A 17,834-nucleotide genomic window follows, 5' to 3' on the forward strand; every position below is an offset into this window, starting at 1 on the left:
AAAATCACCTAGCTGGCTTTTGTGCCTAAGATGGTACTAGAACTCCCGGAATCCTGGTGATTGCCCAAAAATCACCTAGCTGGCTTTTGTGCCTAAGGCGGGACTAGAACTCACTGTCTCCTGGTGATTGGCCAACCATCAGACAGCAAGCTTTTGTGCCTAAGGCAGAACTAGAACTCACTATCTCCTGGTGATTGGTCCATAGTCAGCCAGCTAGCTTTTCTGCCTAAGATGGGACTAGAACTCCCGGAATCCTGGTGATTGTCCAAAAATCACCTAGCTGGCTTTCGTGCCTAAGGCGGAACTAGAACTCACCATCACCTGGTGATCGGCCAACAGTCAGCCAGCCAGCTTTCACGGCAAAGGTGGGACTAGAACTCACCGTTTCCTAGTGATTGCAAAGCCACTCAGGAGATTTGTCCGGCATGGTATAGGCCAGGGTTTTCCTGTCTGAGCAGGGGGTTGGACTAGAAGACCTCCAAGGTCCCTTCCGATTCTTGTTATTCTGTATTCTGCTTTTATCTATAAAAAGCGGAGCAGAATAAAAATTGCCTGGCAGGCAGAAATCTAACAGGTTACAGGGCTGGGCTGGATTTTGTTTTTCCTCGCTCGTCTGCGAGGTTCCTATTTAAGGAGAGGCGGGGAGGTGCTGGGTTCGAAAAAGAGGACATGTTTGAACATGGCACGCTTAATACTTTTCACGTGGCACAATCCGTTCTGCTGGATCATCACTTTTCTGAATCCTTCACGCCCATCTCGCCTTCAAGTTCTCAAGAGATGCGAAGCTCCAGGCCATCAAGAGCCCAGCGTTGACCCTACAGGCAGTCCTCGACTTACGACTTACGAACAAAAAAATCAGAATTTCCATTGCTAAGCATGATGATTGTTAATGAAGTCACACCTGATTTTATGACGCCTTTTCCCCACGGTTGTTAAGCGAATTGCTCCTTTTATCGAGTGAATCTGGGTCCCCCTATTGACTTTGCTAGTCAGAAGGTCACCAACGGCGATCCCCGGGACACTGCCACCGTCATAAGTGTGAGCCAGTTGCCAAGCATTTGAATTTTGATCCCATGACCCTGGGGACACGGTTGTAAATGTGAATATGGGACTTACGACCACAAACTGAGTTCACAATTTAGGTTGTTAAATGAGAAAGTTGTTAAGCGAGTTTCGCCCCATTTTACGACTTTCCTTGCCGCGGCTGTTAAGCGAATCGTTGCCGTCGTTAAATTAGTAACATGGTTTGAGAAACACTGCTTTGGGATCTGGAGTCATGGCGGCTGGGGAATTCTGGGAGTTGAAGTCCACCCGTCTTAAAGGGGAAGAAACACTGTTATGGGATCTGGAGTCATGGCGGCTGGGGAATTCTGGGAGTTGAAGTCCACCCATCTTAAAGGGGAAGAAACACTGTTATGGGATCTGGAGTCATGGCAGCTGGGGAATTCTGGGAGTTGAAGTCCACCCATCTTAAAGGGGAAGAAACACTGTTAACGGGATCTGGCATCATGCCGACTGGAGAATTCTGGGAATTGAAGTCCACCCGGCTTAAAGGGGAAGAAACACTGTTATGGGATCTGGCGTCATGCCGACTGGGGAATTCTGGGAATTGTAGTCCACCCGGCTTAAAGTTGCCAAGGCTGAGAAACACAATTTTTTTCAGTTTTAAACAGCTTGCAAGGATCAGTGAGAAGGAATGCAGGTGTAAGACATTCGTCCCGCCAGGGTCCTGGTGAAATGTGAGAATGCCGAATTCCAACGAGTCTCTATTCATTCCAGAGTTTATTGTTCAACAGCCCAGCTCCGATACTCCGAGAACAAAAGGCCGACTGCCGGAAAGGTCAGGCCTCGCCACAGGGTGACCCATCAGACGGACGTCAGTGGAAGCGGAAAAAAACAGGTGGATCAAACAGCTCGAATCCCAGTTAGGCTTGGGGGGAAAAGGCTGCAACGGCCGGATTTGGAGATTTCGATGCAAATCTCTGCTTTCCAAACCGCAGAGGGTCCGCAATGCAGAAAATTCTGCAATCTCCCCTCCAAGGAAGAAATAAAAGTCTATTTCTTTTTTATAGAAATAAAATAATAATAATAATAATAATAATAATAATAATTATTATTATTATTATTATTATTATTATTATTATTATTATTATTATTATTATTATTATTACTACTACTACGAAGGAAGGGGAAACCTGCAGAAAACCATACAGTTAGTCTTCGGCTTACGGCCACTATCGGGGCCCGAATTCCTATTAAAAGCAAGAGGATGCTTGTTAAGTGAGTTATGTCCAATTTTTACAATGTTTTTTTGCCAGGATTGTTAAGCAAAGTTTTAGTTCGTCCTTAGGCATGAAAACCGGCTGGGTGACTTTGGGTGCCAGTCACTAGGAGATGGTGAGTTCTAGTTCTGCTTTAGGCATGAAAGCTGGCTGGGCCAATTAACAGGAGATGGTGAGTTCTAGTCCCGCTTTAGGCACGAAAGCCACCTTGGTGACTTTGGACCAATGACCAGGAGATGGTGAGTTCTAGTCCTGTCTTAGGCACAAATGCCAGCTGGGTGACTTTGAGCCAATGACCAGGAGACGGTGAGTTCTAGTCCTGCCTTAGGCATGAAAGTCACCTGTGTGATTTATGGCCAATGACCAGGAGACAGTGAGTTCTAGTCCCGGTTTAGCCATGAAAACTGGCTTGGGTGACTTTGGGCCAGTCACCAGGAGACAGTGAGTTCTAGTCGTGCCTTAGGCCACCTGGGTGATTTGGGGCCAATCACCAGGAGATGGTGAGTTTTAATCCCACCTTTGCCATGAAAACTGGCTTGGTGACTTTGGACCAATCCCTAGGAGATGGTAAGTTCTAGTTTCGCCTTAGCCAAGAAAGCCAGCTGTATGATTTTGGGAGACAATGAGTTCCTGAATTCCTCAACCAGCATATGTGGACTTCATTTCCCAGAATTCCCCAGCCTGAATGCAAGTTGAAGTCCCCACATCTTAAAACTGCTGAGATGGAGAAACGCTGGTGTAGAATGGATGCAGCTTACAGAAAAACAAATCCTAGAAAAATTTGGTCCGCATAAAAAAACCGTTTGAGGGTGGAACCCATGATCTAAGGAGATGAGAGCCTTCTCTTTGTTGGATTCCTTCAAGGTGGAAGCTGGATTTCCTCGGTCTGGGATCATTTAATGTGGATTCCTGCCCTGAGAAAACGGGGTCAGACTAAATGACCTCAAGGATCTTTTTAAAAATAAAATAAAATAAAATAAAATAAAATAAAATAAAATAAAATAAAATAAAATAAAATAAAATAAAATAAAATAAAATAAAATAAAATAAAATAAATAAAATAAAATAAAATAAAATAAAATAAAATAAAATAGATGATCTGAAGCATCTCTTCCAACCTGTTCAGAAAAAGAGATTAACTGACCGATCTGGGGTACGGCAAGCATATTTACACACAGTGTCATAGCAGAAATGCCAAACACTCTTTGAAAATCTACATACGCAGGCAAAACCTGGTGCTTTGGGGTTTGTTGTTTCTTTTAGCTCTGTTGATTGATTGGAATTGAAGTCCTGTGACCATGACGGTCCTCGAGTTTGCAAGAAATGATTTAAGTTCCCGTAATTGCCCACATTTTGCACAACATCCTGCTCGTTTACTCCTTTCTTCAGAGACCAACGACAATGCATAGAATGCGTGAGAAGGTACCTGTGTTAATTTCCATCCGTTTCATTCATGTTTTATCACCGTGATGTTTTATATTTTCGTTTTCATCTGCTAGGGCGCCCAGAGTCGCTTGATAGCGAGATGAGCGGTCTATACATTTAATAAATAAATAAATAAGAATACCTTTCACCTAACCAAACAACCACATCTGCCTTGCCCAGGTCCGTAGGAGGTGTAGAAAGACGGAGTGTATGATCCACGAAGTCGTACCGAAATGTTTTGATGCCAAAACCATCAAAATATTTCATTGTCCAGAAAGTGCCAAAATGAATGGCCATTAGGGGTCAGCCAAGAGTTGCGATTTTCTGTGTGTCTCTTTACTGCCATCTTGAGGACATCAAGTTATTGCAGCTTCCTTTTTTTTTAAACGTTATGCAGGTAGTCCTCAACTTACAACCACAATTGAGCCCAAAATTTCTATTGCTAAGTAAAACATTTGTTAAGTGAAATTTGTCCCATTCTACGCCACTGTTAAGTTAGTAACAGGGTTGTTAAGTGAATCTGGCTTCCCCATTGCCTTTGCTCCTCAGAAGGTCGCAAAAGGGAGTCGCATGACCCCGGGACACTGCAACCGTCATAAATACGAGTCAGTGGCCAAGTGTCCGAGTTTTGATCACCTGACCACAAGGATGCTGCAACGGACATAAGTGTGAAAAACAGTCATAGCTCACTTTTTTTTCAGTGCTGTTGTAACTTGTAACGGTCAGTAAACGAACTGTTGTAAGTTGAGGACTACCTGTACTTCACATTATTTCACATTAAGCCTCCTTCCCCGTGTGAAAAACGGTCATAAGTCACTGTTTTCAGTATCTGTTGTGACTTCGAATGGTCGCTAAATCAACTGTTGAAAGTTAAGGACCGCCTGCACCAAAACGGATGACCAGAAGGGGTCAGCAAAGTGTTGAGATTCGCTGTGCGTCTCTTTATTGCCCTCTTGAGGACATCTGGATATTGCAGCTTCCATATTTTTTCTTTTTCTTTTTTTTTTAATTTATATAGGCTCACCGGCATGGAATTGTTCAAAAATTTGGTGTAGTATTTTTGCCAGTGATTCTTCTCTCATTAAAAACAGGGCCAGGTCCCTTTACTATCCTAGAACCTCTTGAAAATCAAATTTTTCCCAATAAACCAGTGTTTTTCATGGCTGGCTGGGGAATCCTGGGAGTTGAAGTCCACCCATCTTCGAGATGCCAACGTTGAAAAACACTGCGCTAAAACCTTCAAAATGCAAAATGCTGTTTTTTACAGGTAGGTTAAGTGATTCAAAGGATCACCCACTACTTCCGGGGGGATCTCAGTGAATGCCGAGGCTTGCAAGTTTCCGGGTGCCGCTGCTAAACTCTTCAACCATTGGTACCATGTTAAGCAAACAAAACAATTAAATCTAAATTTAAATAATCACAGAGGGCTGTCTGGGTATTACCTAACCCAGCCAGGAATGCAATCCGTGTGTCATCATCACACCACGATGCAACCTTCACACTGCTGAGAAACCGTTTGGGGGTGCTACTTCTGGGGCGTTAGCCAAGGTTGTATGAATATTATTGAGGGTTCTGCCTGGGCTCTAATCACTTTGAAAGGGTTTGTATAACTCTTTGTTGTTTCTTCTTCTTCTTTCTTCCTCCTTCTTCTCTTTTTTTCTTTCTTTCTTCTTCTTTTCTTTCTTTCTTTCTTTCTTTCTTTCTTTCTTCTTCTTCTTCTTCTCTTTTATTCATTAAACATGAAACTCAGTCAACTGAACATTTAAAATGTATCATAAATATCCTTCTTCTTCTTCTTTTCTTCTTCTTTTTCCTCTTCCCCTTCTCTCTTTTATTCATTAAACATGAAACTCAGTCAACTGAACATTTAAAATGTATCATAAATATCCTTCTCTTTCTTTTCTTCTTCTTTTTCCTCTTCTTCCTGTTCCACTGCTTCTTCTTCTTTTTTCCTCTTCCTCTTCTCTTTTATTCATTAAACATGAAACTCAGTCAACTGAACATTTAAAATGTATCATAAATATCCTTTTCTTCTTCTTTTTCCTCTTCTTCTTCCTCTTCCCCTTCTTCTTTTTTCCTCTTCCTCTTCTCTCTTTTATTCATTAAACATGAAACTCAGTCAACTGAACATTTAAAATGTATCATAAATATCCTTCTTCTTCTTTTCTTCTTCTTCCTCTTCCCCTTCTTCTTCTTTTTTCCTCTTCCTCTTCTCTCTTTTATTCATTAAACATGAAACTTAGTCAACTGAACATTTAAAATGTATCATAAATATCTTTCTTCTTCTCTTCTTCTCTTCTTCTTCTTCTCTTCTTCCTCTTCTTTTCTTCTTCTTCTTCTTCCTCTTCTTCTTCCTCTTACTATTATTCCTGTTATTGCTATTATATCATCATCACTAACATTAATATTTTATTATAATACTTTATAATAAATAGTTATAATAAATAAACTATTAGGAGACAGGAACCTACAATGAAAATCTTCCTAGATGCAGACAAGGCACGATCCAGGTTTGCAAGGTAGTCCTCGACTTACGACCATAATTGAGCTCAACATTTCCACTGCTAAGCGAGACAGTTGTTAAGCGAGTTTTGTCCCCTTTTACAACTCTTTTTTGCCATGGCTGTTAAGCGAATCACCGCCGTTGTTAAGTTAGTCACACGGTTGTTAAATGAATCCCCCTTGACTTGGCTTGTCAGAAGGTCGCAAAAGAACACTGCGACCGTCATAAACTGAACCGAATTTGGATCATGTGACTACAAGGATACGGCAACGGTTGTAAGTGTGAAAAATGGTCATAAGTAATTTTTTTCACTGCCTTTGTAACTGAAACGGTCATTAAACGAATCGTTATAAGTGGAGGACTCCCTGTAGTCGATGCATTGTTGGGTAGAATGGAAAGGCAGGATCTCATTGAGTACAGACAGTTCTCGACCAAAATTACGACGGGTCCCCAGAAGGTATATTTGCGACCTGGTTCTGAACTTACGACGGCCACCCAATCCCCCTACCCAGTGGTCATAGCATGGCTTTTGGGGCACTTGGCAACTGGTCGGCATTTATGCCTATCTGCCATATCCCATGTTCACGCAACCACAATTTACAACTACAACTTTACAATCGGTTTTCAGAAGGACGAGCAAAGAACGAGTTTGCTTAACCAGCAGTACACAAAATAGTTGTAAAACTGGCTCGGTAACCTGATGATCTGTTTTACGACTGTAATAGGCAGGGGGGCTAAAGGCAGTCTTCAACTTACAACCATAACGGAGCCCAAAATGTATGTTGCTAAGTGAGAAATTAAGTCAGCTTGGTCCCATTCTACGACTTCTCTCACTGCGTTTGTTAAGCGGATCACCGCAGTTCTTAAATGAGTAACACCGTTGTTAAGCGAATCTGCTTTTTTTCCTCTTGACTTTGCTTGTCTGAAGGTCGCAAAAGGGGACCGCAGGGACACTGCGACCGTCATAAATTCTGAGTCCGTTGTCAAGCATCCGAATGTCAATCATGTGACCTGGGGACGCTGTGACGGTCATTAAGTGTGAAAAATGGTCACAAGTCACTTTTTCCAGTGCCCTTGTAACTTCGTACAGTCACTATACAAATTATTATAAGTCGAGGACTATCTGCGTTTAGAAGCAGTCCTCGATTTATGACCATAACGGGAAAGCACCATCACGGTCATAAGTCAAGGACTGCTTCTAAATAAATACTTTTCTCCCATGGATCTAAGCGCGTCTGCTTCAGAGTTTTTACAAGCTGTTGTTGTTCGTTCAGTCCTTTGACTTTTACCGGGGATTGCATGGGGAATTTTACATGGGGAATGTTATGAAACTCAACACCATCTGAATGACTCTGAGCTGGAGAAAAAGCTTAATTTAGTTAGGACTAATATTAGATGTCACTCATTAAAATGTTCGGCTATCGAAACCTTCACCCTGCCAGCAAACGGTTACCTATTAAACTGAGATTTCTGTGAAATCCACCAACTCCCAAAATACTTACAAATACCATAACTATTTATACTTATAACTTAAAATACTTATAACTACCATAACTTACAAATACCATAAAAATACTTTGAGAAACGAGGACGGGGGAGTGTTCCCTTAAAATCGTCCAGGAAGATTTGAATATTTTTTTTTTGGTAATATTTTTTATTAAACATTTTTTTTTAATACAAACAAACAAATTTTACAAATCGTGTCAACATCCAATAGATGAAATTTTACTCGAAACCTTTAACAATGCACTCTTGGATGCCAAAATTCCCAAATCTTGGACGAAAGCTTATTCCAAAATAAGCTTATGCTTATTCCAAAAGAGGATACAGACCAATCACAAATCAAAAGTTATAGACCGATATCATTACTAAATTTATTTATTTATTTATTTATTTATTAATCAAATTTCTATACCACCCTACTCCCGAAGGACTCAGGGCGGTGAACAGCCAAGATAAAATACAGATAATACAAATATTAAAAAATCCCTTAAAATTATTAAATATTTTGGCCGAAACACAGATTAAAACACTCAATTTATAAAATCACACGAATTAAAACTTTAAAAGAGGAGAGTTAGGCCATGTAGATCACAAACTATTCACATTGATTATCGCGGAAAGACTAAAAAAACTAATAGAAGATTTGAATATTCTTAAAAGGTTGAATATTTTAGAAAAGACGGGTTTAGATATGGAGAGTTATAGATATTTGATACCCTGTTTTCCCCAAAATACGACATTATCTGCTGATAATAAGCCCAATTGGGCTTTTGAGGACATGGCAATAAGGCCAAGCACTTATTTCAGGGTTCAAAAAATATATAAGAAGACAGGGTCTTGTTTTGGGGGGAAACGCGGTATTAAAATGTTAAACATTTTAATATTTTTTAAAAAGACAGCTATAGATATGGCTGGGGAATTCTGGACGTCGAATTCCACGCTTCTTCAAGGTTTGAAAAATGCATCTCTAAACACTTTGAAGAACAAGAAATGGGGAGTAATTTTTTTTTTCCAGATTAACTTTTATCTTATTTAAAAAACAAAAAAACAAACAGTAACTCTAAAATACTTTGGCGTATAACCACAACCGAGCCCAAAATTTCCATTGTTAAGCGAGACAGTTCTTAAGCGAGTTTTGTCCCGTTTTACAGCCTTTTTTGCCACTGTTGCTAAGTGAATCTGCCGTTGTTAGTAAATTAGTAAGAAAGTTGTTAAGTGACTCTCGCGTCGTCATTGACTTTCCTCGTCAGAGGGTCCCAAAAGGGGATAACATGCCCCGGGGACACTGTGACCGTCATAAATATGAATCAGTTGCCAAGTGGCCTTACTATGGGGATGCTGTAACAGTCGTTAAGTGTGAAAAATGGCCACAAGTCACATATCTGTCATAAATCACATCATAACAAAGAGGATTAGGGGACTGGAGCAGGGTGGATTTGATTTAAATCGAGTTGATTTCAATCACATTTTAAATCATGATTTAAATCACTAGTAAAAAGGCTTGATTGAAATCAACTCGATTTAAATCAGAATTTTTAAAGAGCAACTGTCATCTCTGCTACTCCTTTGACCCACTGTTGCCTCACCGATAGTCCCAGTGTTGTAGAATATACAGCCTCCTGCGACATAACTCAGCTCCATTTCATGCTGAATAAACTAAATTATTTATGTATCTTAAATAGAAAACTATCTTACGATAAGATTTTTACCCCAAAAGTTTTTTATTAAAATAAATTTGATAAAAATCAAAAAAATCCAATTTAAATTTAAAAAAATCCGATTTAAATCAAAAAAATCTGATTTTTTTGATTTTTTTTAAAAAAATCATTGATTTTTATCCACCCTGGACTGGAGGCTAAAACATATGAAGAATGGTTGCAGGAACTGGGTATGTCTAGTTTAATGAAGAGAAGGACGAGGGGAGACATGATAGCAGTCATCCCATATCTCAGGGGCTGCCCCAAAGAAGAGGGAGTCAAGCTATTCTCCAAAGCCCCTGAGGGCAGGACAAGAAGCAACTGGTGGAAACTAATCAAGGAGAGAAGCAACCTGGAATTAAGGAGAAATTTCCTGACATTTAGAACAATTAATCAGTGGAACTACTTGCCACCAGAAGTTGTGAATGCTCCAACACTGGAAATTTTTAAGAAGAGGTTGGATAACCATTTGTCTGAAGTGGTGCAGGGTTTCCTACCTTGGCAGGGGGTTGGACTAGAAGACCTCTTAAGGTCCCTTCCGACTCTTCCGTTATTCTGTTATTGGAACTGTAATCTCTCTAGGCCACATTGAGACGTTGTCTTGGTAGCATTTATTCTAGGGGCATTTGCAATGCTTATATCATGGATCAACCTTGGGCTATTTAAAGCCAGAGGGGAAAAAATGCTATCTAAAAATAGTAGGGAAGAAGGGTGAATGGGAGACAGGGAAGGGAAGAGAGGAGCGATCGAAAAACATAGAGAGGATAAGTTCCCACCTTCCATCAACTGTGGGAAAAGAAAAGCAGAATAAAATGGAAAACGGATAACAGAATAGCAGAGTCGGAAGGGAGCTTGGAGGTCATCTAGTCCAACCCCCTGCTCAAGGAAGAGATCCTTTCAGTACAAATACATATAGTACATATAGTACCATTTCAGACAAATGGCTGTCCAATCTCTCCAAAATCTGGAGATTAAGATTAGATCAAAGTTGAACAGGGGGTTGGACTAGAAGACCTCCCAGGTCCCTTCCAACCCTGTTACTCTCTTATGCTGTTATTAATAAGTTTGATATTATCCGCATTGGAAGAGTGGATGGAGGAAAGGAGAGAGCTGGCCGAAAGCGTGAAATTGACAGCCTCTGATTAGGGAAAAGGTGTAGATTTTTGGACCTTTTTTTTTTTGCATGAAACAGGAAACAAAACGAAATTAGGGTATGGAGGTTTGATGATTAGAAACAATAGTAGATGAAAGAAGAAAAATGAAAGTTGTGTAGTAGACAGATATCCAGTGTTTAGATTACATTGATATTTCCTTCTTTTTTTCCCCCCTGCACTTTTGGTTTCTTTCTTTCGTTCTTTCAGCCCCCTCTCTATCCTTCCTTCCCTTCCTCGCTTTCTTTCCTTCCTTCGCCCTCTCTGCTTCTTTACTTTCCTCTTTCTTTCTTTCCCTTTCTTTTCTTCCTTTCTCCCCCTCGCCTTCGTTATTTTCTTTCCTTCCCCCTCTTCTTCCTTGCTTTCCTGCCATTCCTTCTTTTTTCCTCCTTTCCACCTCCCTCTCTCCTTCTTCCTTCCTTCTTTTTTCTTTCTTTTCTTCCTTCTTCCTTTTTCTTACCTCCCTCCTTTCTTTGTCTTTCCTTCTTTCTTTCATCTCCCTCCTTCCCTTCCCTTTCTCCTTCCCTTCCCTTTCCTCTTTCCTCTCCTTTCCTTGTTTTCTTCCTTTCTCCCCTCTCCTCCCTTCATTTTTTCTCTTTCCTTCCTTCTCACTCCTTCCTTGCTTTCTTTGTATCATTCCTTTTTCTTCCTTTCCTTTCTCTTCCCTCCCTCTGTTCGTTCTTTCTTTCTTTCTTTCTTTCTTTCTTTCATCTTTCTCCCTCCTGCATGCCTTCCTTCATGCTTTTCATCTCCCTCCCTCTTTCTTTCTCTCGTTCCTTTTTCTTTTTCTCCCTCCCTCTTTCCCTTCCTTGCTTCCTTCTTTTTTCTTTCTTTTCTTCCTTCTTCCTTTTTCTTACCTCCCTCCTTTCTTTGTCTTTCCTTCTTTCTTTCATCTCCCTCCTTCCCTTCCTTGCTTCCCTTCCCTTTCTCCTTCCCTTCCCTTTCCTCTTTCCTTCCCTTCCCTCTTTTTCTTCCTTTCTCCCCTCTCCTCCCTTCATTTTTTCTCTTTCCTTCCTTCCCACTCCTTCCTTGCTTTCTTTCTATCATTCCTTTTTCTTCCTTTCCTTTCTCTTCCCTCCCTCCCTCCCTCCGTTCTTTCTTTCTTTCTTTCTTTATCTTTCTCCCTCCTGCATGCCTTCCTTCCTGCTTTTCCTCTCCCTCCCTTTCTTTCGTTCCTTTTTCTTTCTTTCTCCCTCCCTCTTTCCCTTCCTTGCTTCCTTCTCTCTCTCTCTCTCTCTCTCTCCTTTCTTTTCCTTTCCTTTCCTTTTTCCTTTCCTTTCCTTCTTTCCTTTCCTTTCCTTTCCTTTCCTTTCCTTTCCTTTCCTTTCCTTTTTCCTTTCCTTTCCTTTCCTTTCCTTTCCTTTCCTTTCCTTCCCTTCTTCTCCTTCCCTCTCTTTAAATACCAGCTCCTGGGAGTTTTCATCCTCCTCGCTTGAAACCTTTGACGGAGCTATGATCAAGGAAGCCCTGTGCCCCAGTCTGCCTGCCGGAATGCGCCCAGGGGCAATCCGAAACACGTTGCACCCGCTTTGGTTCAGCAATCTGTAACACATCATAAGCCGTTCCCCCCCCCCAATTCCCCAAAACTTACCCTTCCAGGATTCTTCCCGAGGTGGCTCTCTTATGTTGCTTGGCTCCCTTTGGGGTCCATCTTCAACCCCCCCAGCAAGAAGGCTGCCTTCATTTCCCTCCTCTGGACCTTCCTAGTTTTCTTCTCGAGATGTTGCTCCAGCCAACGCCGTCTGGAAACAACAGTGGTAGTGGTGGTGAAAGAGAAGAAGAGGAAGGAGGAGGCGTGCCCGCTGGGGCCTGCCAGGGCCAACCCTTGCCTGGATGGCTCAGAAGGGAGGGCACGGCTCTTTACTGCCCTCTCTCTCTCCCCCCCCCCCTTCCTCTCAACTCCAAAGCAAAGTCAGGACAAAACTTTGGGCAAAACTTTTCACCCTTGGTCAGAGAAAGGAACATGAACCCAAGTCCAAAGCGACTCCTCGCTGCCCCCAGCTGTCCAAGCCCGATATTGACTCTCTCATTCAACTCCAAGGTGCTTTTTTTCCCTTTTTTTCCTTATTATTATTATTATTTATTAAATTTATATACCGCCCTATTCCTAAGGGACTCAGGGCGGTGAACAGCGAACGATAAAAATACATGTAATACAAACGTTAATAATAAAAAAAACCAATTAAAATATACTAAACACTCTGGTCCTAGATAATTCAAGACATCCCAGTTTAAAATAAAATCAAAAAGCAATATAAAGGGAAAGTTAGGCCAGGCCGGCCTGCTGAAACAGGAATGTTTTGAGGGCACGGCGGAAAGTGCGCAGATCCGGAATCTTCTGTATCTCCGGGGGGAGCTCGTTCCAGATGGTGGGTGCCCCCCCAGAAAAGGCTCTCCCCCTGGGGGCCGCCAGTCGACATTGTTTGGCTGACGGCACCCTGAGAAGCCCCTCTCTATGGGAGCGTACTAGGCTATTTTTCAAGAGGCAACTGGACTTCCTGGTTTGTTTGTTTTTTTGAAGACTTTTCGCTTCTCCTCCAAGAAGCTTCATCAGCTCTGACTGGATGGTGGGGAAGGGTTGATACTCCTTGCAGACAGCTGGTCGTTTGCATCCTTTTAGAGCAGTGTTTCTCAACCTTGGAAGCTTGAAGATGGGTGGACTTCAACTCCCAGAATCCCCCAGCCAATAAATGTACTATTTCATTTAGTTCCTGCCTGAGGTTTCAGCAAAAAAACGTTACTCTGAATTGTATTTGGTTTCTGTCCTTGGATGTTATCACGTGTTTTACTATTTTTATGTAAGACGTCTAGGGAGTCTATGGTTGCATTCACACATGCAATTAACCTGGTTACTGAATTAACCAGCTTTCTGGGTTCTCGCCACACAAACAAGCTGGATTTCACATATTACGTTCTTAGCTTTAATAACAAATCTGTTTAAGCACGTAGAGCAGTGTTTCTCAACCTTGGAAGTTTGAAGATGGGTGGACTTCAATTCCCAGAATCCCCCAGCCAGCAACGCTGGCTGGGGGATTCTGGGAGTTGAAGTCCACCCATCTTCAAGCTACCAAGGTTGAGAAACACTGCTCTAAAAGGATGCAAATGAGACCACTTGGAGGTTTGTCTGTGGGTCAAATGGGTGTGGAGCCTTTTTGGCTGCAGGATGCTTTCTCCCCTATATCACTTCACTATTGGCTCCACACCCATTTGCACCACTCAGGGTGCAACTCCACACCCATTTGCAACTCACCCGAGGACACAGGTAAACCTCCAAGTGGCCTCAACGACCCTCTCAAAGGATGCAAATGACCAGCTACCGTCTTTCCCCGAAAATAAGACCTTGTCTTATATTTTTTGTCGAACCCTGAAATAAGCGCTTGGCCTTATTGCCATGCACTCAAAAACCCGATTGGGCTTATTATCAGGGGGATGTCTTATTTTGGGAGAAACAGGGGATCTGCAAGGAATATAACTCCTTCCCTTCCCCACCATCCAGTCAGAGCCGAAGAAGCTTCTTGGAGGAGAAGCGAAAAGTCTTCGAAAGAAAAAAAATCCCAGAAAGTCCAGTTGCCCCTTGAAAAAAGCACTTTTGGGAAAACTCTGACCTGGATGAATTTCCATAGACGTCTCTTATTCAACATTTTTCAAGTTTATCCAGTTTGAACTATAAGGACTTCAAACTCCCAGAATCCACCAGCCGGCTACGCTTTTCCTTTAAGACTTCTGGACTCCCTACCGATGGCTGGAGAATTCTGGGAGTTGTAGTCCACACCCTTCAAAGTGGGCAGAATGGAGAAATAACTGCTCTTATTTAAGACGGCAAAAAAGTGAATTTTGTACATTTAAAAAAAAAACACCCACCCACACCCCAAATGAAAATTGCACTCCTTTGAGCTGAAATGCTTTCGGTGAGTTTTGCAAACCCCTCCTGAAATTTTTGCCCTAAGTGAGACAGGAATGCGGTCGGTCCTTGACTCATGACCATAAGGGAATCCAGGATTTCGTTGCTAAGTGAGTCACACCAGATTTTATGGCGTTGTTTTTTTTTTGCCATGATTGTTAATTGAGTTACTGCCGTTGTTAAGTGAGTCGCTGAACGGTCATTAAGCGAATCCAGCTTCCTTCATTGAATTTGACTTCTGGGAAGCTGGGAAGATAGATTGCAAACAGCTATCCCGTAATCCCCGCATACTATAACCACTGTCATTACACGCGTCCGAATTCTTATCATGTGACAGTGGAAATAGAGTGACGGGCGTAAGTGCGAGGAGTGGTCGTAAGTCACTATTTCCAGGGTTATTTAGAGCGGGAGCCAAATGAACCGTTGTACTTACCTGTGCTGAATGGACTCTCAAGTCTCCAGAAATCTTTATTTATTTATGGGGAAAAAAAACCAGATAGCTCTTGACTTACAAGGCCAATTGAGTCTAAAATTTTCATTGTTTATTTATTTATTTATTCATTCATTCATTCATTCATTCATTCATTCATTCATTTATTTATTTATTATTTAAATTTCTATACCGCCCTTCTTTCGTACTCAGGGCGGTGAACAGCCAAAAATAAAACATTTGTACACAAAAGTTAAAATAGTTTTAAAATCATTCAATAAAGTTTGGCCCATAATTTAAAACATTTCAATTAAAATCAGTATCAATTTTAAAAACCAATATAAAATCAGGCCAGCTCTGTTAAGCGGTTAAGGGAGTTACGCCTGATTTTACAAGCTGCTTTATTTTTTTGCCAGTGTTATTAAGCAAATCCATATTAAGTCAATCAGGAGGTCATTAAGTAAGTTTAAAACACCACATTTGCAGGGGTATCCAAGGTTGGGCACTTTAAGACCCCGTGGACTTCAACTCCCAGAATTCCCCAGCCAGCTGGCTGGGGAATTCTGGGAGTTGAAGTCCACGGGGTCTTAAAGTGCCCAACCTTGGATACCGCTGCCCTATTAATATTGATATTGGGGTGGGGCCTGATTTTCTTCCTTTCTTGGCATTTTAACAACGCCAAGCTCATCCCAAATCAAACAGGAAGGAACGACTGCAAATGATTCAGAGGTTTTCTCATTCAGGAAAGAAAAATTGCAATTGGTGAAGCTTCCTTACTTAAGTCTTAAAGTTCCCGAGTTTGGACATCTTTATCTTTCTAGACAGATGACTGTCCTGTCTCTTCTTGAACTCTCCAGTGATGGAGCAACTGCAACTTCTGAAGGCAAGAAGTTCCACTGATTAATTGTTGTCGCTGTCGGGAAGTTTCTCCTTAGTTTCAGGTTGCTTCTCTCCGTGGTTAGTTTCCATCCGTTGCTTCTTGTCCTGCCTTCAGGGGCTTTGGAGAATAGAATCATAGAATACCAGAGTTGGAAGGGACCTCGGAGGTCATCTAGCCCAACCCCCTGCTCAAGTAGGAGAACCTAGACCATTCCAGACCAATGGTTGTCCAATCTCTTCTTAAAAACCTCCAGGGATGGAGCACCCACAATTTCTGGTGGCAAGCTGTTCCGCTGCTCAATTGTTTTCACTGTCAGGAAGTTACTCCTTAGTACTAGATTGGTTTTATAATTCCATAGTTATCAGAATTCTATATATTTATAATAATTACTGCTATATATATATATATATATATATATATATATATATATATATATATATATATATATATATATATATCTTAGAGCTTGTTAGAGCTAGTTAGAGCTTGCTAGCTGTTAGAAAAGAAAAAAGCCCAGAACCGAGTAGATGTGATTCTACTGAGCTGGAGCTACAAAAAACCTTGGTTACGTAGGGAAAACCTGGCTATAATAAAAAACACACACACACACACACACACACACACACACACACACACACACACATATATATCAGTATCTATTTATCTATGTCTGTCTGTCTATCTCTATATCTCTATCATCTATCTATATCTCTATATCTATCTATATCTCTGTATCTATCTATCTCTGTATCTATCATCTATCTATATCTCTATATCTATCTATCTATCTCTGTATCTATCATCTATCTATATTCTAGCTATATCTATATCTATCTATATCTATCTATATCTATCTCTCTATATCTCTGTATCTATCTATATTGTCTCTATCTCTATCTCTATCTCTATCTCTACCTCTATCTATCTATCTATCTATCTATCTATCTATCTATCTATCTATCTATCTATCTACCTACCTACCTACCTACCTACCTACCTACATCTCTGTATCTATCTATATTGTATCTATCTCTATCTCTATCTATCTATCTCTATCTCTATCTATCTACCTACCTATCTATATCTCTGTATCTATCTATATTGTATCTATCATCTATCTATATCTATCTATCTATCATCTATCTATCTTATCTATTTTTCTGTCTGTCTGTCTGTCTGTCTGTCTGTCTATCTATCTATCTATCTATCTATCTATCTATCTATCTATCTATCTATCTATCTATCTATATCTCTATATCTGTCTATCTATCATCTATCTATCTATCATAATTATATATTTATTCAATCTGATAAGATTATAAACTTCATTGGATTTGGAGAACCTTTCTCCTTCGTAGTTGCTTATATTTTGACCATACTCACCAACAGGTCGTCCTCAACTTACAACAGTTCATTTAGTGACCAAAGTTACAACATCATTGAAAAAAGTGACTTTACGAGCATTTTTTTACACTTATAGCCATTGCAGTATCCCCAGGGTCATGTGATCAAAATTCAGATACTTGGCAACCTGTTCACACTTACGACCATCGGTCACGTTATCAAAATTCAGACAGTGGGCATCTGACTCACATTTACGACAGTTGCACTGTCCCAGGGAATGATGTGATCCGCTTTTGCGACCATCTGACAAAGTCAATGGGGAAGCCAGACACCCTTAACAACCACCTTCCTAACTTAACCACCGCAATGATTCACTTAGCAACTGTGGCAAGAAAGGTCGGGAAAAGCGGCAGAAAATCCACTTAACAAATGTTTCGCTTAGCAACGGAAATTTTGGGCTCAATTGTGGTCGTACATTGAGGACCACCTGTAATTGAGTAGCCTCGATAAACATGTCTAAATGCAGCCGCTGTGTTGTATTTTATGTATTCTCCCTCTCTCTCTCATTCTCTCTCTTTCTTTCTCTTTCCGTTTTGTTCTCTCCGTCTCTCTCTCTCTTTCTCTTTCTCTCTGTCTCTCTTTCTCTCTCTCGGTCTCTCTCTCTTTCTGTCTCTCTCTTTCTCTCTCTCGGTCTCTCTCATTCTCACTCTTTCTCTCT

At 41.0% G+C, this 17,834-nt stretch overlaps 1 protein-coding gene and 1 long non-coding RNA gene across 2 annotated transcripts in view; one reads left to right on the top strand and one right to left on the bottom strand.

Moving 5' to 3' along the window:
- Positions 1-12,431, bottom strand: part of P2RY2 (purinergic receptor P2Y2) — a 44,769-nt gene extending 32,338 nt beyond the window's left edge. Inside the window, exon 1 of the mRNA XM_034438779.3 lies at positions 12,153-12,431. The gene's annotated coding sequence lies outside the window, so the exon portion shown is untranslated. The remainder of the gene's footprint in view (positions 1-12,152) is intronic.
- LOC132709339 (uncharacterized) overlaps positions 1-17,834 on the top strand; it is a 37,346-nt gene that overhangs the window by 18,295 nt on the left and 1,217 nt on the right. The gene's annotated exons all lie outside the window — the stretch shown is intronic.

This window comes from Pantherophis guttatus, chromosome 5, assembly GCF_059756535.1.
Source record: "Pantherophis guttatus breed Tessera chromosome 5, ASM5975653v1, whole genome shotgun sequence".
NCBI classification, from domain to species: domain Eukaryota; kingdom Metazoa; phylum Chordata; class Lepidosauria; order Squamata; family Colubridae; genus Pantherophis; species Pantherophis guttatus.